The 27,663-nt window shown below is 34.4% G+C and overlaps 1 pseudogene; it reads left to right on the top strand.

Annotated features, from left to right (window-relative positions):
* The window catches only part of LOC104860329, a 176,062-nt pseudogene that overhangs the window by 361 nt on the left and 148,038 nt on the right, over positions 1 to 27,663 (top strand).

Below are 27,663 nucleotides of genomic sequence, written 5' to 3'. Positions count from 1 at the left end.
GAACTTCTCCCACACAGAAGGATCTCTAGGAGTTTGAGGCTAGCCTGGGCTACATATTGAGCTCTGGATCTTCATATATTTATTCACCTCACCATCACATGTTGCTATTCGCACTACTTTTGTGACATTGCACATATTCCCATCTAATTAATGTTGAATTTCATCCCTATAATAGATTTATGCTTTCAGGTAACATTGAGAAAGGAAAAAGTATTGATTATCTCAACTTTTCTCTACACACAAGTAATTTGGAACAGTGAAAGCACTCCAAATCCAAAGCTCTTCCCTATATTTGCAGAGAAAATCTGAAACCAAATGCAATCAAGTGACACTGAATCCAGAATAAAGGAAACTTGGAAGTTTTAGCATCCCAAACTAAAAATTGTAATTAGTATTCCAAAAATGCCCCTATTGCAGCATTTTTATAATCCTCTAGTCTTCTGTGAAGATAAAAGTAAAATCCAAATTATCTATTCATTGATTCCATACATAATTCAGGGACATCTGTAACCCCAAACAAAAACACTTTCCATCTTCACAAGAAGAAATAAGAAAATGAATATAGTTACCCTAAATGGAGAAGAAAAAGATGATAAAGACAAGAAAAATAAAACTGTATTTTCTCCTTGGAATAAAAAGATGCTGTATTTGAATAGGAACTAACCAGATAAAAGGTTTCCTTGATCTAAACCTACGTACCCTACTGCCTTACACACTCATTTGGGAGCCAGTAGTGAAAGCCATTTCATTTTTATTTTAATTACAATGAATTACACATTAAATAAGAAAGTGTTCAATAGATATCAGTCTTAACATACCACTTCGCTTTCTGTCAAGGACCAGTTTATAGACAATCCTCTTTTATACCACCAAAGCCTATTTTATTAGCATATTATCAGTGCAAGTTATTCAGTCAGTCAGCTGTTCTCCTTCAGTAGATAAAATGACATCATTTCTCGTGTTGTGGATGCTATATTGCATCCCATATTTGTGCACATAAAAGCAGGTGGAAAAGAGGAGATCACGAAGGTATATTTTCATCTTATGACTACATTAATGTCATGAACTCAGATTCTTCATCTTACATGTAATTTTCTGACAAATACTGTCTTTAACAAGTTAAATATGAAGATATAAAATAGAGTTACTAAAAATTCATGAGAATTTGAAAAGATTTTGATATTTGAATAAATTGAGCTTAGTATTACCAGGTATTTCATTACTTCTTATGAGGCAAGGCTACGTTTACAATAATTATTTTCTTTAATATGCTACAGTTGAACTTTTAAATAAAAATTTCTAATTCAAATAAGTCAGCCCCAAATATTTTGTTGTTACAAATTTGATTAACCCTTTTCTGCATGTAGAATCCAGTTTATAGCAAGAGTAGCAAGGATGAGTTGTTGAAAGATAACGAATATCACCTGGGCTAAAATGTGGTTCCCCTCGAACTTGCCTCTAGGCACAGAAGAAATTTAGATGCACATCATTTGTTCTTCATACATCATTTTAGGTACAGTACTAATTCTATTTGCAATGGAGTGCAACTATGACTTGTGCTTCACCTTCACTTACTAAGAGCCACTATCTAAATTTGTAAATATGCTATTATTAACTCCTAGATAAGCTTGCCTTCCAATTTCAGAATTATTTAGAATCATGTGACACTGAGCAAAAATACAGAAAGAACAATAAAGGTTACAAAACTAAAGATCAGACTTCATGCTTTTTTCTGTATTATGCTCTTTCCTCAAAATTAACATCTTGGCATTTACAGTTTCTTGGTACACTTTTGAATAAATAAGCCTTTACTTTTGATGGCTTTTCTCAGGATTTACAAGAATAGATTTTTGACTGCCCTTTTCAATGACCTAAATGGATAATATGAAAAATTTGACTAATCGTTGAGTGTTTCAAAAGCCCTCTATATTAATCAGAATAAACATGGACATTCCACTGGTTTACTTCCCATTTACTTAAAGCATGATGTAGCTCTGAAAGCTCTACTTCATGTCTTAGTTATCTCATAGGAAGCATGGAACTTCCAAGGTTGTTGACACAGGAGTATAGGGGAAAGAAGCATACAAGGTCTTCACTGACTAATTGCAAAAATGTCACATGTCACATTAGCTCCCTATCTGTTCACCAGAACTATAGTCATGTTATTCCAAGCTAAATGCAAAGGAAACTAGAATGTCACGGGAAACACACAGATGTTTGTTGAGTGCAAACTCTCTGTACCACAGTCATTTCATTCATGTACTCATAATCATATTGCCATTTTACTCATACTTTGGATGCAAATCTCTGGTGCTGAAATTTAACTCTATTTTAATTAGCAGGCATGAATGACTTCCAGATTCTTACCAATGTATGACTCAGTGTAAAAATCAGCAAGTAATAAGATAATGAAAATATTTACTGTGAGCCAATAATGAGTAGTCGAGACCTTTGATCCAGTTTAATTTTGCAGTACAAATAGCTTAAATCATGCCTCAAAATTCTTTGGAAACCAACATACCTTGTCTGCTTAAGTGCTACAACCATCTTGAAATTGGCTAAAGGTATTAATCCTTAGGTTGGCACAAATGCCTTTAAGCTGCCTTCAATAAAATTGATTTAGCTGTCAACTTGGGGTAAAGTCTCAACATCTCATACTACCCAATTAAGGCTTTAGAGACATGTTTTTTATTTGCAGAGAAACAAAAAGCTTGTCTTTTCTTATGCCTTAGATGACTCGATGTACTCAGTGTACAACATGATATTACAGAGATACAAATAAGTGTAGCATATGACACAGTTGGAACACAGACCCTACCCAAGTCAAGCACCTGTGTCACTGACATCGCAGAAGCTGCACTCATGAGTAATGATGAACAAGGACAGTAGTGGCACATTTTTTTCCTTTACAGTGTGACATCAGAATGTAGTGTCTGTGAAATTCTGCACCTTTGATAAATCATATTCACTTGAAACCCTCAGATATCCTGTTTCTTTTGAATTATGATAAAATCTAAATTCTGACCACAGTCATGGAGAGTAATGGCCAAATGGGAAACGGTGTGGTACTCTGTTAAGAACATCTTTCTTCTCAGCCCATTTTGCATAAGCCAACAGCCTTTACCAGGATAGTAGTAGGAGAATGCATCACATACTATTCTCAGTTGGGACAAAGAAAAAGTTCTTTAGCTGCTTGATGTAACAGTGGTTACAGTATGCCTTGGCTGTGTTTGAATCTGTTAGGTTTTGTTGTAACTTCAGGAATGATTTGAATTTGAGTTTGAAAACTTTCTTAGTTATTTGTCTTGTTGCTGAGACACGATGCAACTTAAAGGAGGAAAGGTTTATTTGGCTCACAGTTTGTAGAGGTTTCAGCCCATAGTCAGCTGGCTCCAAGGTAGGGTGGAATGGCAAAGGAGCGTTCCAGAAGAGAAGGAGCTCATGGCATGGCAGTGAGAAGCAGAAAGTGACAAAGGGAGGATTGAAGGAGATAGGCCCCTCCAGGCCACTGTCCCAGGGACCCACCTCTGCCAACCAGGATTCACCTCCCAAATGACCATTAGCTATAAACTAATCCACTAATAAATGTCACATCCCCATGATCTAATCACCTCCCCCAAATCCCACCTATGAACACATAAGATATAAATCATAACAGAAAGACATAAATGACTGTCTTTCTGGGTCAGAAAATTCGATATGAGAGAGATTATATTGGTGTAGCTGTCCCCCCCTAAATTCCTTTCTTCCCTTCTTAATACACACATAACTCTGTCAGCTGGAAACATTTCGAAATTCCCTAGCTGATACCATCAACATGTTATTAATTTCTTGCCAATGGGATAACAGCGTAAAGGATGTGTTCAATTCTTGCCTCGCTTGCTTAAAAGGAAATTACTTGTACTAAATGGACTTCCTCCTTTCTCCCATTTGTTCAAGACAGAACACAGCTGTGCCAGCAACTAATTTCTGACTATGGCATCTAAGATATGCTCTAGGAAAAGAAAGAGTAACAAGATGGAAGGAGCATGTGTCCCTGATTGACTTTTTCAAGCAGAGAAGCCCCATCATTCCAGACTAGACATAAAGAAATAAAATTCTGTACTTCAAACCACTGTGCTTTGAGATCTTTTTTGTAAAACAGCCTTACTTTCGCCTTTGCTGAAGCATTTGCCTATAGTGCTCCACGTCATGTCTCTTTGGCCCACCTGATTTCAGCTGTATCCTGCAGTGAAAAGTTCCTTGTCAGCTCAGGCCTGCTTCCTGAAGACCGCACCCACCACGAATAGAGCTGTGAATCTTTCTCATCTTCACATTGGAGGTTTCATCAATGCCACAGATGTCTTTTCAGCCTGCATGCAACCCTTAAATAGAAGGCATGAATCAGTGTCTAAATACCTCAGACTCCCTTCCTTCTGCCAAGCAATCCTGTGAAGATAAACAGTTAAGAGAACAAACCCCACTATAACCTAAATACAATTGTTCTATATGAATAGAAAAATGCAATTGGATTTAATTTGTAAGATACCATATAATGAGAATTAAGAGGGAGAAGATGTAGTGAGTCCACTCTAAGTAAAATCTTTATCAATGTAAAGTAATGACAGATTATTTAAAATCTTCTAATAACTGCCGTTATCCTCAGGATGAAGTCTTACAAGATCCTTCGGGATCTGGATTCTTCTTTTGTTCTCCACCTCATATAAATTACAAAAACCTTTGAAAGACTACTTGTGATTCTTCTAATGTGCAAGTTTCTTTCATATCTTTATGTACACTGGGCTATTCTTTCTGCCCTTTTCACATCACTATGCATTTGTTCTTCTGTTAAGCCTCATTCATTAAAACCTAGGTCTGGCACTTTTTCCTCTAGAAAACCTGGTCTGAACCCTGTACACTCCTACCACACACACACACACACACACACACACACACACACACACGAGTTAATTACTCTCTTTTATATTATTGCCCACATTGTAATACTTGCTTGCCTGCCAAATCTATTAAACTATAAATTCCTTAAAATTTATAACAATGTCTTATAAATCATTCTGTCTGCATTATATAGAAAGTTATCTAGCATATAACAGGCACTCAGTTATTTGAATAAATGAATTTAGAGGGGAAAGGGAGAGAGAGGGAGGCAGAGGGTAAGAGCGAAAAAGAGGAAGAAATACATTGAGAATATTTGGTGGGATGTGGAGAACTGAATTATTAAGAGTCATTATTCTGACCAACCCTTAAGGTTTCCTCCACCTCTGCATGCCTATGATTCTTCTGAAAAAAATCTGCCAACTGATCAGGGCTGATTAGACTAGTTTAAATAAAACTTAGTTTAAAATATCAGTCATCCCACAATGAAGAAAATTTACCTTAAGTAAAAAGAAATTTTATGACTAGTTAATATCTTAAAAGGTTGGATTATATCCCTCAAAAGTTAGTACATGAAAATTTTCATTTTTATACGATTTTCCACCAGCTTGGAAATAAATCGTACCAATTCTTTACTTAGTGTGTGGTTTGGAGTAGAAGTAGCAGTGTGTATGTTAATGCATAGGTATGTACAAACATGTTTGTGTGCATATATATATATATATAAAATACCATTTATATATAATATATAATATATATAAAATACCATAAATATATAATACCACTTTATCTTAAGAAGCCATCATATAAACTAATTATAAACCTATACAATTAATAAAATGTAAAGTTTAATGTTATATCTTACAGTTACAGAATTGTGATGATCTCATTTATTAATATCATTACAATTCTCTATCTAAAGATATTACCATAGTTCCATTATAATAGACAGACCCAGTTGCTGTTCTTCTCTTCTCATTGGCATCTTGATTAAGGTATAGCTGAGTACAAGAGATCCTATTCTGAGTAAACTTTACTTCAGTTACTGTTGGCATGATGGTCACACTCAAGCTACAGGGCCACACCAAGAAGTTGCCCTTTTCTTAGCCCACATGTCTCAATAAAATGTTTTAACTTTGTTTACTATCTTCTGTACTATAAGAAAATCCAAAGATGGGTGTAAGATAAAATTCTAGCTTTTTAGCCCAGACTATACTTATTCTGAATATGAAGGCATACCTCCATTTCAGTACTGATGATAATTATTAGAACGGCACCTTGGTAAAATTATAAAGACCTGAAATAACAACACTTGTACCTCATAGGGCTGTAGTGAGAATTAAATACTTGGTTTGTATAATGTGCCTAACACAATGCTGGTACATGGTAAGTGCTCAACAAACATTAGGTATCTATAATCGTATCTAGCAGGGACTTGAGCTTTTAAAACTTCTGCCCTTGTGGGAAATCAGTTGGAATTTATTTTGATATCTTGTACTTTGATACAAATTCTACATGCTCTTGGAGGAGATCCTGAGTGGTTATTCTCTGCACAGGTGTACAATACAGAAAGTCTAATGAGAGAAAAAGTCCTTCCATATTACTCAGATGTAAGGCAGTATAATTAACATAAAAATTAGAGAATTCATTTAACATGGACAAGTAGTCCAGCCAATGAGGCCCTAGAGAACCAAATCAGCTATCAATTCTCTAAATCCCTGGTATCTTAGGAGAGATTGTTTAAAATCCTTTGCCTTTTCTCCTCAGTGCCTCTCCAGTGATGACTACTCTATTTCATTGGCAGAACTTGGGCATTTGGACACAACTTATGCACAAAAGACTGTTTTGAGGATTAACCTCATACACCTTAATAATTAGTGTAAAAATAATAGGAAAATGAATGATGCCACAATGTAATGTTTTGAAAGTCATTTTCCTTTTTATAAGGATCTTTTCAGTTGTATAAAGTGTACTTTTTAAATATATTAAAAGAAATTCTGACACATTTTTATATTCTTTTATCTCTGAGATGACTTAATTTCTTGAATAAAACTGGTATTTTTAAAAAGCTTGATATTTTTAGATCCTTTTCTTTTTCATAAATGTGGCCTAGAAAATAAACTTGTTATATGAAGCCACAGACTGAAGGAAGAAAACACAAAAAAAGAGGTTACATAGCTTCCTATGATAAAGTGAAGATAAGAACTCAGATCACTTTCATCTCATTCCAGCTGATGTTTGAACTTGTCAAGTGGAGCAGGCAATAATGCATATTTCAATCTATCTTCTAACAATTGGCTACTTAACTTGACAGCATTTCACCTGTGCTAGTTCAGATTTATTGTTTTTTTCTAAGAAATCACCATTTTTGCTTTTCCTACAGCAAATTTCACAAATTAATTATCTACCATTTGAAAACATTTTGATTGAAATGTGAGTTTTATATTTCCTGTCCTCTCCTCTGAAACTCAGACATTAGTCCCTTTCTTGAGTGACCACATATTGCTGAAGTTATTTCTGCCATGGAGCTTAAAAGCACCATTAATAAGTCATTCCCTATTTTCTTCTCACTCATTTTCAATTCAAAATGCATGCTTTCTTGGCAATACAGAATGATAACTCTCAAAAGAGTGAAATTTATGAAATATCTGTGAAAATATTTTTATGCTTTAGAGAATCAAATGCTCATGTATTAAATATTGGCCAACACTCAATACTTCAGAATCAAAGTTATATAAAGCATGGCCAAAATAATGACATTGTAGCATATCAAGGAGTTAATTTAATGGTATTATTTTCAAGTACATGTTTCCGTCTACCTTGATTCTCATAACATTTTCAATTATAAACTGTACAGTAAAGTTGAAATTGTCAATTTTCATCAACAAGTGTAGATTAAGCATGACTCAGGTTTTTAAACTTACCATGGATGGTAATACTGAGAAGAAGTGTTTTGCTCCTTAATTTCTCTTTCTATTATTGCTTTTCCATGCATCTTTGTGTTTAATCTGAAACATTTAGCAATTGTTCACAATATTTAACTAAATCTTGAAAAATCAATTATTTTTTTAAAATTCACTTATCAAAAGAAATGGCCAATGACAAAATTTAAAACTTAAATACTAAGTCAAAATCTTATAAAGGGCCAAGGATTTAGCTCAGTGGTGCTGTGCCTGCCTGCCTGAGTTTGGTTCCTGGTACTGGATTTTTTAAAAGTCCAAAAAGTATTTTAAAGAACAAACAAACAAAGACAGGCATGGTGCTGCATATCTGTAATCCTGGCACTTGGGAGGCTGAGGCAGGAGAATAGGAGTATCGCTGTGAGTACAAGGTCACCCGAGGCTACATAGTGAGTTTAAGGCCAGCCTGAACTACATAGGGAACTCCATCTCAAAAAAAAACTTATATATTTAAACAATTCATCTTTCAAGTACATAATTATTTTCAATAATTTTAACATAAGGATTATATCAATAGTTACATGATAAGCAAACTGGATTTTAATTATTTGTAGATTGCCTCCTCACTTACATTTATTTGTAACCCCCAAATTAACACTCATGGTACTTTCACAGTCCTTAGCAGGCATGCACAGATTACAAACAAACTTGACTTACCCCACTGTGTATGCTCCCAGTTGAGGTCACATGAGATGACACTTTGCCTTCTTGTTTCAGGTTCCACACTGTAAACCTGTGTTCTTTTTGTAGGGTACCACATTGTTTTGTGCTTTGTTTGGATTTTTTTTGTTGTTTAAAATGATCCCCAAGAACAGAGGTTGTTCTGTTTTTACAAAGGTAACATATGTGTTAGATAAACATTATTCTGGCATAATTGGTAGTGCTATTGGCCATGACTTCAATGTTAATGAATCAACAAAATATATTAAATAAGGTGTATTGAGCAGAAATATACATAAAACAAGGTTGTATATTGATTGGTTAATGAAAATGTGACCAGAGGCTTGCAGCAATCTAAACTTGTATTTCCCCTAAAAGTAATGGTTCAGTACTTTACAAAATATAACTATCATAAATAACAAGAATTAACTGAATTTTAAACCCAGGTTTAGCTAGAACTCTCAAGAAATCAGCCACAAAAATAAATAAATAAAATATCTTCCTATGTCAAAATTTGGTAAATCATAGGCCTTCAGGCTTTTACATAAAAGGAGTATTGAAATTAAGTTTGATTTATTTTGATGAAAATAATTCTCTATTTTCACACAATAAAAATATTTTGTGATAGGTAAGTGGATTTCTACTAGCATTTACAAAGAACATTTGAGGATTCCAAAATTAACCTTAGAGAGAGTAGCAAGAAATCAAACAATAACAAATGCTGGCCAGGGTGTGGGGAGAAAGGAAACCTTCTCCATTGTTGGTGGGAGTGCAGACTTGGGCAACCACTGTGGAAATCAATATGGAGATACCTCAAAGAGCTGGGACTAGAGGTTCCATTTGACCCAGCCATCCCTCTTCCGGGTATCTTTCCAAAAGAATTAAAAGAATCATATCACAGAGATATATGCACACCTATGTTTTTAGTGGCACAGTTTGTAATAGCTAAAATTTGAAACAGCCCATTTGCCCATCAGTTGGAAACTGGATAAAGAAGGTGTGGTTTTTCTATAAAATGGAATATTACTCATCCATAAAGAATGAGAAATTAGATTCATTCATAGGAAAATGTATACATATTGAGGATATATTCCTAAGTGAAATAAACAAGTCACATATGTGTAAATACCGAACAGTTTCTCTGGTGTGAATAAACTAATAGTACATTTAATAGTACATAAGATCCTAATGAGATAATTGACAATGCAAAATAGGAAGAAAGGGGCTAAAGGTGTAGGGAAAGTGGGAAGGGTAGGCGAAAGGTAATAAGGGAAAAGAAAAAAAATATGAGAAAATGAAAAAAATGGAAATAAAGTGTTTGTAAAGGGGGAGGGCAGAAGGGGGTGAAGGGAGAGCAGGGACAAGGGGAAAAAATAAGAACCAAGACCTGTCATGTAAAGGTACAAGATCCCAATAATGAAAGTAACTGTGCTGTATACCTAAAATGTACCAATAAACTCACTGAGGAAAAAAAAAGACAGTAACAAGGCAACAATGAATAATTGTGATTAGGTTACCAAAGTAATTGTTGCCAAGATATTTAACCCCATATAGTGAAATAATATTTTAAAAGTCACGAATTAGAGATTTTTCTTCATTTAGTTTTCTAAATACATATAAGATATTGTATGAACTATGTAAGGTCAAATTAAAATACAGCTAGATGTGATTTTGTTCTAGTGTCTTTTGTTGGTTATCCTTTGAAGTTAATTTTGCTTCATAGTGTAGGAAATATTTTAGATATAATGGTCTGCTAAATAAAACTAAAACTATAATTGTACTTAAGATCCTAATGGTATAATTGACAATGTGAAATAGGAGGAAAAGAGATAATGGTGTAGGGAAATTGGGAAGAGTGGGGGAAAGGAAATAAGGAAAAAGAAAACATATGAGAAAACAAAGTAATAGAAATGAAGTTTTATAAATAGGGAAGGGTGGAGAAGGTGAAGGAAAGGCAGGGGTATGGGGAAAAATGAGAACCAAGACCTGTCATGTAAAGGTATAAGATCCCATGGTGAATGTGACTGTATTGTATACCTAAACTGTACCTATAAACTCAATGGGAAAAATAAACTAAAACTTCTTTGCTTTGAAACAATTTATTCTTCGACTAGCCTCTCAAATCTTATAGCATCAGATTTGCAATGTGTGGAAATCTACGAGAAGTTTGACAAGTGACACGGATTATGAACAAACAAGAGTGGTCCAGTCATTTTCAATGGGCGTGTAGTGCTACACCTTGTTAGAAGGGCAGTGAAAAAGAATAGCACTCCACTGTGATCTATAGGAAACGAATAGTAAGTATTAATTAATGAGATTTATGGACAGGTTATGGACCAAAGAGTCAAGAAGGTGGCCCGCTGGTCACTGTCTATTTTTTAAATTGCAGCATCCTAATAATTTTCATTTTGCTCCAACCTATTTCCTGTATTATCACTTTAAGTCGCAGCAATAATAAATTTCCTACCAGTAACATTCATTTACTCTCTAGCCATCCAAATAGCTGCTTCTTAGGCACTAATTTTAGATATTTTCTCTAATTTTTTTGCTTTACTTCTTACCATTATGTTTTTAAATAATAGATGTAACTAGTGGTTCTATAAGTTTTAATATTTAAAGTATTTTTATAGTTGTTTTAAAAAGTCAGTCCTCATCACATTTATAAAAGTTAGACCAGCTCCATTCTATCATCTCTCCCAGGCACCTTCCTGTCAAAAATGCAAACTTCACAAACTCATTTTAATGTACACTATATTTTCTATATCCTCAGTAGGCCAGGTTGTAAGTCCTGAGGACTTAACCCACATTTATCAGTACAGTGGACCCTTGATTTATGAACTCAATATGTTCCTGAGGTCTGGTTGTAACTCAAATTGATCAATTAAGGCTCCTCTATACAGTCTTCAAATTCTCTTTCCTGAATACAGACCTATCTCAGTCTCCTTAGAGACATTGGCCCAGAATTTCTCAATTAACCCCTTGCAGGAAAAGATGCTGTAATGTTTCTTCCAGAACTCTTGAAGGGTTAAATCTGTATCTGAGACCATCTGGAAGCACAAGAGACTGGCATTCTGGTCATAACTCAAGACTTTATTCATTAGTTAAACCTAAAATTCCAGTCATAACCCAAGTTGTTCTTATGTCAAACTGATTGTAACTTGAGGGTCCACTGTAATCGGGACATGTGCTAAAGTACCGCAGAACATATACTATGTAGAGTAAGGGGTTGGATCTTACTTTATTAAGGTTACATATAATACATAACATATTTACACACACACCTGAGCAATCAGAAGAAAATTGATGACTGTAAGTAAAATATACTCCCCTCTTGGATTCAAAGTGATCATCTAATTGAGGAAAATTACCTTCTTCAGGTTTTGCTTATAATAGGAAATGTAGCTCCTGAAAGGCTTAATGATACTGAATTGGTACCCTTTTGAACAAAATTATTCTTTCAAAGAGCAAAATAGTCTTCCCAGAAGCAGTAAATTACTTTAATCCTATGAGCACTTTACCTCAAAGAGTATCAATTTTCACCCGGAACTCCATGCTTCAGTTGCCCGCACCCTCCTGCATAAAGAATCTGACACTTTAAACTGTTTGTCTACCAAGCTTATGTACTTCAAAATACAACTGAAGTATTTCCCTCCCTAAAATGGTCATCTTGGAATTTTCACTCTCTGGAGACATGGATCTTCTTGCAGTGGGAAATGTAGATTGTGGTAACTGAAATTAGCACAATGGCAAAAAAAAAAGTTTAGCATTTCCAGAACAGAAGTTCCTTCATAGCTGTAACTCTAGCATGAATGAGGTGGAAGTGATTGATAAACCTCTCATTGATAAGGCCCATTTGAGGGCACTGGCTACTCCTGCTAGTTGAATTCATTCTTTTACCCCTTGGGAATTAAGAATATAGATGCAGATAATGTCCTCAGTTCATCTTCTCTAAAACGGTTCTTGTAAATGCTAATGAAGAGCCTCCTTTAATATCACGTATTTCATATTGCACGGCAACTCTCTACTGCCAACAGTGTTTAGCAGTTTTACCCTTGCATAAACATTCCCAAAAACTCTTGTGTTGTAGCTTTACTGTTTAAACTTTATTTTTTGCATTTTAATGTTACCCTTATTCATATTATTAATAAGCCATAATTCAATCTTTTTTATTACTGTTCCTGCTTTAACTTTGTTCCTATTGCTGCAGTTCAAACATGGACTTGGCAGGAATTAGAGGAAAATATTATTTATATTTATTTCTTTACCACTAAATGTCTATGATCATTTTATTCTCATCCATGCTATTTATTCCAAATATGTCCAAGTTAGGCCTTGCTTTTAGTCTTTCTACCATGTTTCTATGCTGGCAATATTTTGTCTTTTTGGCATCTGTAATAAATAAAACTTAATTCAATATCAATGTCATCAATGTAATAATTAATGAGAATAGTAAAGCAAAGTGGATCTTTTACCAGATTATATGGCACTTCACTGAAATCATTTTCTTTTTTCTTTTCTTTTTTTTGTACCTGGGATTGAACTCAGGATCTTGCACTTGTGAGGCAGGCATGGTACCACTGAGCTAACTTCCCAGCTAAAATCATTTTCTTAATATAATATCTCATACTATTCTGACATTACATCATATTTTCCAGTCCCTTGGTATTGTTTAAATGAACTGTCCTGATTTTCTTGGTCATTGACAGTTTGAGTCACTCATTTCTTCGTCATGCCTTTACAATCTAGACTTTTCCAATTCTGATTTCTTCAGGATGTTGATATCAAGACTTCTCTCCCTGTCAATTTCACACCACACTCAGTAGAATTCAATCTTCTTCACACTCATTCCTCACTCAAAAGTACAGTTGGCTTTGGCTCAAATTAACTGTATTGAAATTATGGAAAAGCAAGTTTCTCTTTGTTTCAATAATCACACACATAGTTATCTATAATTAGTTAAGTGTATAACTTTACTTTGATGGTAACTATTTTGTAACTGAGTAAGTGCTGCTTACATTTCCTCCTAGAAAATGAAGTTCATTCCTTTTTCAGCTCTGATAACATAAATTTTGAAGAAAACCTGTTAGATAACAAAACCTGATTCCATTCAATCAAGAACATTGCCTTTTCCACTAGAATGTATCCTTAAAATGGTAGAGTAATGTAGAAATCTACCAGGCACATGTTTAATTCATTGGCTGACCTTCTAAAACATACATTTTTTCATTAAACTGAAAGTGATCTAACCCTTTAAATATACAGTATAGCAATGTTAGACTTATAATAACCTGATGCAGGGGTCCATGGTTTAAAAGCATGGCTTTGCTTTTAAATAAATTGATTTTGTTCTTTCCTTTTCCTTCTATTTCCATTCTACTTTTTGTTTATCTCTCAATTCTAAGAGCTGAAGCAAATTAACTCCTTGCAGTTCAAGAGAGCAGGAGATGCCAGGAGAAATGAACCATTTCATCAAAATAACTTTTATTCATTGTGGGGCTAAGTCACTAAACAGACTTCACTAAGGTGGGAATTTTCACACATTGTTATCATGACCTTACCCTCCTCCAACAACTTCACTGTATACCTCTGGCACACACTTAGTCTCTAAATAATATTACAACTTTCCTATTCTATATTATACAGAGATTAATTCTAGAACTGTGATCTCCTTTTAGGGCTAGATCAATTAATCTCTGTATCCCCAAGGCCTAGCACGGTGTCTTGATTATGTATGGGCTCACTGATTAAATGTCTGTAGAGGGAATAGTTAAATAATTAATCAGATATTAAATTTTTCTGATGTTAATACTTTTCTCCAACTCTAAAACTAAAGTGTTAAGGGTAAGTAGAGGGCAAAATCTTACAACCATATTGACCTGAATTTCCTCAACTTTAATTCATCAAGAGGAAAGGAAATAATTCATAGAACGCCAATAGGCACTGATCCAGTTTAATCCTATCTTTACTAAGGCATTGCTATCTAAATAGAATGTATCTACCTTAATAGTTAAATTATTTTCAAAATCCCAGGCTTTCACTCCAGGTACTCTGGTCAATAGATTTCTGAAAAATATTCACAATTGTTTATTGATGCTGGTGGAAAACAGAGCTATATAGACATAATAAATTTATAATCATCCCTTCTTTTATGGGCTCTATATTTATCTGACAGTGTCAGTAAGTATCATTCTACATGTACAATAATATTAAGACCTTATCAGTTAAAAAAAGATTTTTAAAAACATTCTCACATTGACAGTGAATGAAAGACATATGTAAGTGAAAACTAACTTTATTAGAAAAATAATTGTTCAGAATTCCGTAATGGAATGTCTATAAAAATCCCAATAGTCTGAATTACTCAAGGATTGTGTGGAATTTCACCTAATGAACATTCAAAGATTTAACCAAATTATTTATTTCTTTTAAATGGTAGATAACATGAATAAAAGTATTGCTATGTTATTTAAATCTAATTTGAAAACATAATTTACATGATGAAAATTGTTTTAGTTCTTAATCAGAGTCATTCTTGTGGAACTGCTTTAATAAGTTTCTTTTTTACATAATTTAACTTTCTTATTAGAAGGTGAATTCTATCTCCAAATTACAGATTACTTCAGACTTTCAACTTTTTCTTGGCTCCTGAGGCTTGCCTGAGATGCAGTGACGAAGTTGCCTGATAACCCCATTGCATTTATTTGCAATTTTCTCTAGCTCAATTCTCAGGCTTGTAATATGCTAGTCCCTTGTTTAACTCAATTGCTATACAATGAGATGGAAACAAAAGAAAGAGCTGGAACTGAACATTTTCCAGGCTTCTATCCTTCCCATGGATTCCCATTCATCAGAAGTCACTCAGCCTCCCTCAACTTCTTCAGGCAAATTAAATTCCTTTCTCAACCAAGTAGAAGCTAGGACAGCATGAAAAAAAAATGTGCAACCTCAAGGAAAAGAAAAGAAATATACAAACTAAGCAGTCTTTTTTAGGTATTATAGGATCATATCAATTTTTGATTTTAGCTGACAGGGTGAAATTGAATGGATTCATAGAATCAAGAATTATTCCATGAATCACCTTAGGTTATAAAATCAAACTGCTGAAAAATACCTGCTACAGATTGGATGTCAACTGTCCCTAAAATGTCAATATGTTGAAGTCTTGGTACTCAGGCCCTTATGTCATTGAAAGTATGTCTCGAAATGGATTATGGGGTGACAGCCTGCCTCCTTCTCTTTTCTTCCTGGCCATGTGGTTAGAAGTTTTGCTCTCTCACATCCTCCTGCCATGATATGCTGCCTTGCCATAGGCCTCCCAAAATAAGACCAATAAATCATAGAATAAAAGCTTCAAAACTGGAAGACAAACTTTTAATCTTACTTATTTACCCCAAGTATTTCTTTATAGAATGTAAAAGAGAATATACCGTATCTCAGAGACCATTTTATCCTACTCTTCATTTTGTCAAAGAGGAACCCAAGGCCCATGGACCATAAACAACTTGCTGAAAGTCACACAGCTCAAGAATGAAACTGTATGATTAATAATGTGAAACAGGAAGAAAAGGGATAAAGGAGTAGGGGAAGAGGGAAGGGCAGGGGAAAGGAAAGAAGGGAAAAGAAAAAAATATGTGAAGGGCCAGGGATTTAGCTCAGCTATTTGGTGGACTGCCTTACAAGCACAAGGACCCAAGTTCAATCCCTGGTACCCCCCAAAAAACGTGAAAAGGAAAACATGGAAACAAATTCTTTGTAAATAAGAAAGAGTGGAGCGGTGAAGGAGGGCAGGGTTATGGGAAAAAACTAAGAACCAAGATACATCATGCAAAGGTACAAGATGCCAATGATGGATATAACTGTACTGTATACCTAAAAAGTATCAATAAAGTAAATGAAAAAAAAATAAATAAAAGGCCAAACTGGGAAATAAAATGTCTCACCCTGAGTTAAAACAGGCCTCTAACTTCTAGCCCAAGACTTTTCCATGTCACCAATCTGTTTATGATGAATAAAGCAGAATCCTTCAGGACAGCCACTCATGCTCACCAGCACCGTTCCCCCATTCAAACAAAATCTCATTCAAACACAGTACATGCTAAATTTGAATGAACTTCATAATGTAAAACCTCTTTCCTAATACTATTTATTACTTTATCTATTATCTCCTGCTATTCTAAATCTTTCATCTTCACAGTCCCCTACATGACAGTTACCTGACCCACATTCGGTCAGATGGTTTGACTGTCCCATAAGACTGATGGAACTAGTAAAATTCAAAGCCTGGTGTCACAATTTATAATGACCTCTTGAAGGATATTGTTAAGAGGAGTGAGAGATGATACAGCAATTTAATTAATTAAAAATACTTGTAATGAGAGGTTTGAAAGAAAAGTGAGCAGTTTCAAACACAAGCTTGGTAAAATATAGAAGCTACAAGACTATATGTAAAACTACTTTATCTTATAAATATTTCATTTTAATTCCAGCTAATGGATATGGACACTTTATAAAATGCAAAGGAACTGAACATTAATTGGCAAACTCTGTCTCAGCAAAGTAGGGCATTGCATATAGGATTCTCGGCACCATCTTGATTTTACAGATTGTGTTCATGAATATATAAAAGGTCTATTTAGATTTTCATTTAGATATCTTATTTAGAGCAGGAAATTAGATATTTATGTAATAAAGTACCATTGAATTAGAGCTATACATAAATCATAGGGATATAAAGTTTTAAAAGTTGTATCAGATAATATAAGCAAAATAGTAACAATAAATAATAAAGCAATGAGAATTAGCAATTGCTTTAAAATGTATATTAAATATATCAAAATTAAATAACTAAGCAAAAATAGCTGAATCTCTCCCTCTTTGTACTTCTTTCTCCTCTATCATCCCCCTAGCCCCTATACCCTGTCCCTAACTATAAAATTAATTTTTCAGAATGTTGGGCAATCCTACCGCCTCATTTCCTACAGTATTCCAATAGGGTTTGGCCCCAGCTACTGTGCATGTGCCATGTAACAGATACAATTTTATCTCAAAGCCAAAGATAATTGGACATATAAAAACACTTGACCTACCAAGTTGGGCTGATTTTTCTCCTGGGCCCTCCTCTAAACCATGGATGATCAGATGAGAATAAACATTTACCTGAAGGTATGCCAACCAGATCCCTCCAGGAATTTGAACTTGTGATGCAGAGATATGATTCAGCCTATGATGTTTTGTTAAACTGAGGAAATAGAAATTCAGAGGCTGTAAGGAGACTATGATTTTGTATTGTATAATATTGTTAAAGTCAGTCTAATACAGGAGGGAGAGAAATAGAAGCTACCCACTTTCTATACAGCTTTCCCATGAATGTTTGTAGTTACTCATGAGACAAGACCTGCTCTGTCTACTTTGGGATTTTTTGAGATACTGCATTTCTTACAATAAATTCTCATATTTTATTTATGCAATTGTGTCTAGTATGAGCAGTGCTGTTACCACCCATCTTAATGTTATCAGTGGTAGGCAAAGAATTTTAGAAATGAACAATATATCTCACTTTTTATACAAATTTATAATCACAGAGATTGGACAGATTATGCTCTTACAAGTTGTAGGGCACATAGACTTGGTAGTCCTGCTTTGTTTTTCATCATCTCTAAAATTGATTTGTCAATGATCAAATCAACATACGGTACTGTTTAGTTGTCAAAGAAAGTGATAAGTCAAGAAGAAAAGCTAGTTTTGAGGAAATGTAGGAATTCAGTTTTGGGTGTGTTGAACTAAATGAAGTCATCCAAGTGGAACTATTGGACAAATTCTTGAATGATGGATATTATAAGGCTTAGAATATAGATTACAGAGTCATATACATCAAGCATTTCTACTATAGAATCTACACTCCTTCTAGGAGATGTTGTGGAAATGAAAGAAGTAGATAGCTCTGTTCTCACCTGTTCAAATCTTAGTAGTACAGTAAATACTAAAGTATCTTTTACAGTGCTATACCCAGAGAAGAGAGAAGTAAATACAGGCCAGAACAATCACTGAATGCTTGATGAAACAGGTGGTCTTTGAATCTGAGCTAAAGAAATGCCTATATGACTTTTTCAATATAATGGCGATATTTAAAATAATACATTTTTCTTACCTGATCTAAATAAATTAAACAATATTACCTATAATGTCTTTTTGCAACAAATAAAATGAATCTGTCCTCAAAAGCCTAGACTCTAATGATGTTCAGGTAATTAAAAGAGAGTTTGGCCATGTGTAAATACCAAATAGTTTCTCTGGTGTGAAAGACTATAATAGTACATAAGATCCTAATGAGATAATTGACAATGTGAAATAGGAAGAAAAGGGCTAAAGGTGTAGGGAAAGTGGGAAGGGTAGGGGACAGGTAATAAGGGAAAGAAAAAATATGAAAAAATGAAAATAAAGCATTTATAAATGGGGAGGGGAGGAGGGGGTGAAGGGAGGGTAGGGACAAGGGGGAAAAATGAGAACCAAGATCTGTCATGTAAAGGTGCAAGATCCCAATGCTGAATGTAACTGTACTGTATACCTAGAATGTACCAATAAACTCAATTAAAAAAATAAATGTAAAAAATAAAAAAGAGTGTGGCAATGAATTTAATGAAAATTAAGCACCAACCTGAGCCCTTGGTGGCACCTTTCTATCCCCTTCTACCTGATTTATATAACTCTCTGAGAAAACTCTTAGGACACTATTACAGAAAAATTCTTAACTTTCTTAGCTTGTGATGGAGGATAAGCAAAACATCGTGTTACCTTCAACAGTGAAACAAATGACTAGAATAAAAGTTCATCTATTTTTAGCAAACATTTTAAAGTGTTTACTCTGCAAAGGACTCATTGGATTGGGAAGAAGGGAACTAGAGGCCCAAAAAATTGGGCCGGGGATTTGGCTCAGTGGTTCTGCCACCTGCCTCCCAAGCACAAGGGCCCAAATTCAATCCCAGGTACAAAAAAAGAAAGAAGAAAAAAAGAAAAAAAAATTAACTAACAAATCCCCCTGCCCTTGAAGAAGCTTAGTGTCTGGTAAACAGTTGATTGAGGAGGCATAATACAAAGTACATGGGATCAAAAGGGAAGCAAAGTAGTTCTGGAAGTTGTGAGTTGAAATCCTATGATATAATATGGGCTAATTATAATATCTCAGTAACAAAGTTTATAAGGCAAGCCATATAAAATTCTAATGGGATTAATAGTTAAAGAAAGTCATTTACAAACTATACTTTGTATTTCTAATGCAGGAGTTTGTTTCTAAATCAAGGACAGTTATAAGAAAATATAAATTAAGATCTTTATTTTAAAGCTAAATTTCTGGTAATGCTATGATTTAAAACATTAGAAATAATCCTTAAAACGAAAAAGAACGACCAAGCTGCTGCTAACTTACATTTTGCAGCTTTAATATTTCAAGTCAGAATGAAAGAAAGAGAATCCAGTGGCATTTTGGCTAGAAAATCTTTGGCACTGTTCCATGACTTGCTTGCTGCAAGAGATAGGATTTGATTCAAGCAGAGCTAAAAGGTTCCCCATGCTGCTCTGGTGGCCCAGAGATTCTGGCTTTGGACAGCACCATCTGGACTTGTGTGAACAACAAAGTTAAATCTCCCACAAGTATTTTCCTGGCTGGGCAAATAAACTTCAGAACAAGGGCATAGGCTGCCTCTCCGGCTCCAGTAGCTTTCTTTTTTGGTGATGGGAGTAGTTCCAAGGTGCTACTGCCATCACAAAGAGAATAAAGCAGCTTTTCTTGGTGCTATATATTGCAAATAGTCCAATTGTGAGTTGCTATTTATCCTGCATTTTGGCAGTTATAGTTATGCAGCTTCCTGTGTCATCTTGTCTTCTGTGAAGCTAGGGACACACTTAGCATATAAATGGCAACAAGTGTCTTTGACAGTCCCTCATTAGAAGAGGTTCTTCCTGATGTTTTTGTAAATGAGGGTGAATATGGCTATAAATACAAATCTTGCTTATCAGTTCAGTCTGTCAATTATTCTATTCATGTCTTCTTTTCTATTTCATTATACATGACAAAATGTAAAGCTCTGGAACCACTTCAATAGATTTTAAACCAAATGAAATAAACTTAAGACTTTATAGGACTCTATTGTGGTCCAGACTGTGTCAACCTGATTGGCTTGGGAGTTACCTGGAGAATTAATAAAGCACATTTCTGGGTGTGTCATGGAGGCATGGCTCCATGGGTACTGAATACAATTTCTGGCCCCTTCATCATTGATGTTGTTCAAACCCCTGCTCTCCACACTACTTGTTTCCCTGCCACCCCTAACTAAGGAGTATTGATATGCCATACTCTTCCATCATGATGTTCCTGCTGTGGCACCAGCTAACCATGGAAAGAATCATATGGCCTGGTATGGTGGCGCACGCCTGTAATCCCAGCACTTGGGAGGCAGAGGCAGCTGGATTGCTGTGAGTTCGAGACCAACCTGGGCTACATAATGAGTTTCAGTTCAGAGTCTCAACGACATAGTGAGACCCTGTCTCAAAAAACAAGCAAAGAAAGAATCATATAAATCTGTTAGACAAACCATTTCCTGCTTAAACTGTGGGTGTTGTGCATTTGGCCCCAACAACATGAAAACTGACTAGTATATGCTTTCATATTCCCTGTCCCTAAGGCTATTTTAAGACCATGTTTAATGCCATTTTAAAATTTCTTTTTGCCCAGATATTTTGACTTTAAATAAAACTGTTAGAGAAACACATATTCTTATCTATCTAGTAAAATAGATATCTGTTGACAATGTTTCTTTGTATATCAAAAGAACATGGTCTCTTTTTATCCACATCTTAATAGGCAAGTTCAGATCTATTCCTAAATTATGTAAAAATTATGCTGATGGTCAAAATTGACATTAACATGTGACCTGCAATTTAAATCAATTTCCAAAATACTTGTGATTTCTTATACTTTGATATTTTACCAGAATAGACTGATCCAGATAGTTTTCAATTCTTTACAAATTGAGCTACACATACACATTTTCAGGCCTCCAAATTATCAGCATGTAGATCAGAGGAAAGTTCTAAGAGGGTGTCTGCCCTTGGTTCATAAAATTATCCAAAGAAACAGAATAAGAAGGCCTCCAGTTGGGTTTCTTATTTAAACTCACTTTCCAAAGTTTTGACATTTCATTTTTAACCCTACCAAGTTTTTTGTTTTTGATAAGGAAAAAATGTTCTAGTCTGTATATATGTAGTTTAAATAACCATAAAAATTAGGGGATAATGTCAGATATAGTTAGTTTAAAAGAAATGAAACTAAAAGAATCAAATAGAGATTAAAGTAACCCACTCTGAGTACAACATGTATTAATATGTCAAAAATACCAAGTCCCACAGGATTAGAATAGAACTAAAGATTCCTGTAATCTCATCAACTGTGTTGCACTTTCTCTGAAGAATATCCCTATGGTATATGATTGTTGCCTCTATAAAATCTATTAAAAAAGAATTGGCTAGAAAGAAATTGCTTGTTCTCACTATGGCCAGAAAGACCAGCATAATATATTATAATAATGACAATGATAATTATGGATTCATAAGTATTTTCATTTATTGATGTCTAAGCTGCTTAATATATGTGAAACACATAGAACAGTGTCTGGCACAAGTACAGTGGTACCTTAGTTCACAAATGTTTTTCTTCACAAATAATTTAATTCTCAAACATTAGAAGCATTTGGCAAAATTTTGTTTTTGTTTGCAAGCTCTGCCTTGGGTGTTGCACATGACTGCAGTCAACATTCTCACATGAACACAAATGTAGCCATCTTTTCCAGAATTATGGAACAAATTAAGATTGTGAACCAAGGAACCACTGTACATGTTCACTAAGCACAACTATAACTGTTATTGTGGTGTAATGGTCTAGTATAACATTCTTCTAAGCACAACCTATAGTTTAAAATTAAAATCTGGAGCCAAGCCACAACACTACTATGGTACTCATGAACTTTCTACCCTACCTGCACTACACCTAGGCACATATCTATAAAAGCTGTTCTTTCATCATCTATTTCACTGTAAAAAACAGACCTAGGCATAACCTTAGAAACCATCTTCCCCAGTATCTAGATCTAATATGTACTTAAAGCAGGTTTATTCTTTAATTTTTACTATGTCTAGTGTTTACTAACCTCTCTCTCTGCCTTCATTGTTACCATCCTACTCCAAGCCACCATTTTCTCTTTCCTTGATTACTGTAAATGACCTCCTAACTAGTCTTTTCTGCATGCCATTTTCTCCTATTTATATTCTCAATAAAGCAGAGTAATCTTTTCAAAATCCAAATCTGATCCTTGCCATTCTTTTTAATGTTATTTTTTTTCCTATTGCTCTTCTGCTACTATTAAGTAAACTGTCATCTAGGTCAACAAAGTCTTGCTTGGTCTGTCACCTACCTTCATCTTCAACCACAAGTTGGACCACTCTTGTTCCATATGCTTCTGCTATACAGCCTTTCTTCTAGTTCATAAAAGTATGTTTAAAAGGAGGACTTGACCTGGAAAATCAGGAATGTCCTCCAGAGAAAATGCATTATGAGCTGACAGAAGCAGGACTAAGTAGGTGTTAAATTAATTGGGGATAGAGGATAAGGAGGAGGTTGCAAGATAGGGAATAAGAGAGAACTATTCCAGGAAAAGGAACCAAGCAGAAGAGTAAAGGTGCTGAAAAAGAAATGAGCTCTGTATGTTCCAGAAACAGAAAGAGCATTGCCTTAACTGTTATGGGCAAGCAAGAGAGTGAAACAAGTTGGAGGCAGAAGGGGAGGTAAAAGTTAGAGAGTGTTGATCCTGTAGATCACCATAAGAAATCTTCAAGTGATACAGAATACATAAACTAAAATGTTAGATTTTCTTTATTTTGTAAACCAAAATTTGCTTCTTAGTCCAAATTTTCAAAAATGAGTTTGGCCTTTGTTTTAGCCAAATACAAGTTTATGTTCTCCATTAAGTCATCAATGAACTCTGTTGGACTTGGCTTAACAGATGGTGCCAGAATATAAAGAAAGGAATGTGTTGCTGGTGGAATCTCAGGTGAACTGGCAGAAACATGTGAGATGAGACTCTAGCCCACATTGTTTGATACAAGCCAAATCTCTCTAAAAATCCAGTAATTACTACTCTGCAGATAAGAGAATAGAACCAACAAACAGCTTGCCTACACTAACAAGTTGAAAGATGCACCTTTAAATTGCTTTTGAGAAATAGTGGATTGGGCAGTGACTTTGGAGCAAAGAGAAGTAAACAAATTACACAGTTGTAATTTTTCAATGATGTATTTAGATGCATGCATGAGGATTGAAGATTAACAAATTCTAAAATTAAAACAACAAAACAAAAAAATTCAAATTAAGATAAATGGACCTAAACTTAGAGTATTATGGGTTTTGCTATTGTTGTTATTGTTGCTGCTGCTGCTGTTTTTCACTTTTGTGCAGGGAAGGAAACAAGGATAAAGAAAAATACCTTTCTAAAACATTGCCTGAAAAACAACCCAAAATTTTTCAAAAAGAGCTTTTTCAAACAAGATCTTGAAACAATTTCAAATTATTTATATATTTGTTCATTAAAAAAACGCTGCTTTCCATATTTTAAAATTTTGTAAACCAAGGCACTGCATTGTTGTGTGGCACATGCAAGTCATTTTAACAGAATTTCAAATGGAATTGAGGTTTTTATATCTAATTTACCTTAGTTGATTTATTAAGTGAAATTCTTTGAGCATTAAGTCTTAATATCATTTCCATTAATACCTACAGCTAAGCATTCTACAAAGTATAGGTTTTATGCATTTTTGTTCAATAACTAAGTAAACTATGCTGCCCCCGCTCAGGAATGCCATTTGCTCTTCATTCTTTGTAGTTTCTCTCAACTACTTATTAATAGTAATGTTGAATTTGATAATATCAGTATCTTGGAAACTGAATATATAGTAGTTTGGTGTGTTACACTGTCCCAATTGGATTTTAGAAAATAAATGTTTTAGACATTTGTTTGCTCAAACACTTGAGTTGTGTTAATGGGTGTTTGTTTGTTTCTTTCTTTTTTTTTTTTCAGTGCTGGGGATGCAATCTGTAGCTTTGGACATGCTAGGTAAGTGCTCTATCACTGAGCTGCATCTTTAGCTTCAACAGTACTAAAAAAAATTATTTTTAGTTGAGATTTTCTATTTTAAGAAGGAATAAACAAAATTTGTTGCTATACTACTCTCTTTTTGCACTTGTATGAGGAAAGCCATGGAGTCTTGTGTCTGCTAGTGAAGATGCATAGCTGGATTAACTTTTACATTCTACTAAGCCTCTAGACAACAGAGGAACAGTGAGCTGTTACACCCAATGGCAAAACACATTTATTTGCTTCAAAAAGCATATTTCCTTAGCAAAATGGGTAAATCTACATATACTCTAGTCTATTAATTCCCATGTGAAATATGGATTATTGAAGTAGCAATACAGATAGATCATTGTCAGATACAGATGTAAATTTATCATTGTGTGGATCCCTAGGCTAGGCACTTTTACACAGTTGGTCTTATTTCATCTTTTCATCAATTTTATGAAATACTCTTATTCTATATCACAAATAATTAAACTGAGGCTCAAGGGAAGTAAGTAACTTGCACATAGTCATTCAAAATGGCATTCCAAGTTTCTGGAATTAATGTTGCCTTGACACTTATACCATTATCCTAAAAGTTTCATTTATTTATTCTATGTCAATTAAACCAGTGCATATTCATGATAGAAATATGTTAACATCAAAATAAGAAAAGGAAAAGGGGGATGAGGAAAGGCAGACATTATATCAACCATTTTCAGGTATCATACCACGGGTGCTTTTATAATCCTTTTCCTTGCTTAATAATTATATGACATTTTATGCCAATAAAATGGACTACATCATAATTTTAATGCTGCATAATATTCCACATAACAGGTATGCCAAAATTTATTAAATCAATCTTTGTTTTATACAGTTATACTTTAATATTCACCTGCTTTGAAGCTCCTCAAATTTGATTTTGACACAAAAATTTTGTCCTGGTACTGATGGTTTCTTTGGTACTTGACAAGCAAGCTAGAGCTTGTCTGTGTCAATTACCTTGTGACTCACTACCCTATCCAGCCAAAATAACTTGTTTGATATTCATAGCTTTTGATACTCATCTCACCTCCTGGAACTAGGTAACAATTAGTACCAAAGAATCATTGTGCTTTGCATCCAATGTTTTGATACAAGAAATCAGGCTTCAGTGAACTTCATTTCAGGGCTGCTTTTGCCCACATCTTTATTAATTTACTTGAGATAAATTCTGAAAGTGGAATTTCTAGATCAAAGGACATGTACTTTTTAAAGGGATTTTTTTATACATATTCATTTCTTCCTTAATTTAAATCTAGGGATAAAATTCAGGTCTATGCAGACATTTTTAAAAGAATAAAAAATGTTGTGATGTCTCCTACTCTCTTTTCTTATAATGATTTTACCTTTCCCTGGTTTTTTTATCGTTTCCCAGTCATCTCTTCTTGCAGCCATTTGTAGTCTCTGCATTTGTACTTTACCAGTAATTCTCTTAAGACATCCAAGAGGGCAAAGCTAGAATTTAACTTCTCTCTACACATGAACTATGACTGGGCACAAGTAGACACAGAACCATGAGCAGGCAAATACATAAGTATTACCATGTGGTAGCTAAATAGGTCTTTCTGAAATAAAAACTTCTAGTTGCTATAATTCAACTATTTAAGATTTAATACTATCTTCTTTCCATTTCTTTAGATTTATCTTTCTGGTCATAATTCCTATTTTCAGTTATCAGTCTCTAATACATTAAAAATCATTAGACATATTTCTCTTTTTACATTTTGTCTTGAGAGGAAATGTGTCTGTACATTGTCTACAAATACTGTTTGGATGAAATGATTTTCAGGCCTGATGTTTAAATACAATTAGCACTCAAAATGGTCTTCAATAAAAGCCATATTTCAGTACTAGGGATAGAGTCAAGCAATATAGATTTGAGAATGAATTAATCTCTGACAAGTGAAACAAAGATACTATTTGATGCTTTTCTATCTTTGTTAAAGTTCTGATTGCCCAATGCACAACACTTTTTGAAGTTTTTTTCTGTGAATGATAAATTCTTCCCTCAATATGGAGATTCCTCAAAAAACTAGGATTAGAGGTCCCATTTTACTCAGCTATCCCTCTGTTGGGTATCTTTCCAAAAGAATTGAATCATACCACAGTGATATATGTGAACCTATGTTTATAGCAGCACAGTTTGTAATAGCTAAAACATGGAAGCAGCCCCATTGGTCATCTACTGGACACTGGATAAAGAAGACATGGTTTTTCTATAAAATGGAATGCTACTCAGCCACAAAGAATGAGAAACTAGAGACATTTATAGCAAAATGGATGCACATTGAGAGCATACTCTTCAGTGAAATAAATAGGACACACATGTAAATATAGAATAGCTTCTCTGGTGTGAAAAACTAAAACTGTAAATAAGGTTCAATTGTTTAATTGATAATGTGAAATAGGAAGAAAATGGCTAAAGGAGTAGGGGAAGTTGGGAGGGGAGGGGAGAAGAAAGAAGGGAAAGGAAAAAATATAAGAAGAGGAAAAAATTGAAACAAAGTCTTTATAAATAAGGAAGAGTGGAGGGGGTGAAAGGAGGGCATGGGTATGGGGAAAAGCTAAAAACAAAGATACATCCTGTAAAGTTACAAGATCTCAGTGATGAATGTAACTGTACTTTATACCTAAAAAGTAGCAATAAACTTAATGAAAGAAAGCTTCATACTCCAAACTTCTCTCCCTGTACCTGTTCCTCTCAACTGTGTTTGGAACTCAATCCCCAGGAATGCTCAGGCAAGCTCCTCTGTCTCTGCATCTAGTTGGCTCCACTCCAAATTTTGGCATAAGAGCCTATGGTTGGTATTAGAAAAAAAAATACAAAGCCAACTTAAATGGAAATTTTCCAGCAAAATTTTAGCATCCTAAATGTTAGAAAAGAAACTCTGCTTGCCCATTCTCATTTGTCCCCTTTTTTCATTCATTCAAAGTTAAAAGAATTAGCAGGAAGGATACTGGTT

This window comes from Fukomys damarensis, unplaced genomic scaffold (genome assembly GCF_012274545.1).
Source record: "Fukomys damarensis isolate Sample0158 unplaced genomic scaffold, DMR_v1.0_HiC HiC_scaffold_39, whole genome shotgun sequence".
Classification (NCBI taxonomy): Eukaryota; Metazoa; Chordata; class Mammalia; order Rodentia; family Bathyergidae; genus Fukomys; species Fukomys damarensis.
The sequence above is the reverse complement of the archived record's forward strand: the minus strand, read 5'-3'. Positions and strand labels throughout refer to the sequence as shown.